Source organism: Elephantulus edwardii, unplaced genomic scaffold (genome assembly GCF_000299155.1).
Source record: "Elephantulus edwardii isolate Elephantulus edwardi_28Jun2011 unplaced genomic scaffold, EleEdw1.0 scaffold00351, whole genome shotgun sequence".
In the NCBI taxonomy this organism is placed as follows: Eukaryota; Metazoa; Chordata; class Mammalia; order Macroscelidea; family Macroscelididae; genus Elephantulus; species Elephantulus edwardii.
In genome coordinates, this window is record NW_006400101.1 from 883,036 (window position 1) to 884,172 (window position 1,137).

The following is a 1,137-nucleotide window of genomic DNA, read 5'->3' on the forward strand; positions in this document are numbered from 1 at the left end:
TGTCCTATCTCCATACCTTTTCAACCTGTATGCAGAGCAGATTATCCGAGAGGCTGGGGTCTATGAGGAGAAGTGTGGTGTCAAGTTTGGTGGAAGATCTATTAACAATCTGCGTTATGCAGATGACACAACCCTGCTTGCTGAAACTGAGGAGGACCTCATGCCCTTGCTGCAGAGAGTCAGGGACTGCAGTCTTCAGTATGGACTGAGGCTCAACGTCAAAGAGACCATTCTCACCACTGAACCAATTGGTAGCATCAGGATGGATGGCGAAGAGATTGAGAGTGTTCACAGCTTGACATTATGTGAAGTGAAATATCTCTGTCACAAATAGACAAATACAGCATAATGCCACTGTTATAAAAGAGGCCTGACATAGGGGTTGGGGGGAGACTGAGAAAGATGGGATAAATAATCTATACTGCATTTAAACAGATGAGGGAGTGAACTGTTTAAAAGGGATGTATGATTATATATTACTGTTATTACAGGAGATCATAATGAAAGTAGCGTAGCTGAGTGTACTTGGGTGCAGGGATTGAATAACAATGAAAGAATTATTTATTCTTTTTTTTTTACTTTTCATAAAGAAAAGCGAATTGAGGGGAGGGGTAGGCTGGGGAAAAAGTACAACAATAAATTAATGGAAACCCAAAGTCTCTGTAAACTTTCATTAAAATCAATTTAAATAAGTTAAACAAAAGAAAGGCTTCAGGTCTTTTGTTCATGAAGTCACTGTGATTCCTGCTAGACTCGACAGGACTCAACAACAATGTTTATGATAGAGCCCTGGTGACATAATAAGTTGTTTATTAGGTAACTAATGAAAAGGTTGTTGGTTTGCATCTACTAATACAGGTGGCCTGCTGTAAAGAAATACACTCTCAAAAATTCAATGGAAAGTCCCCATAACTCCAAACCAAATTTTTACCACGTGAGTATTTTTATTTCAGACTCAAAGTAATCCTTTATTAGGTTCTAAGTTGACAAAATCTTCGTAGACGAAGATTGCCTAAGTTGCTCTTACCTAGTGCCTGTTGGAATTGAATATCCGAAATCTTGTTTAACAGCCCAACCCTCAGTGCAAAAAAAGTGTAAAAAGAGCAAGATCCATGTCAGGTTGGCTATATATGACCT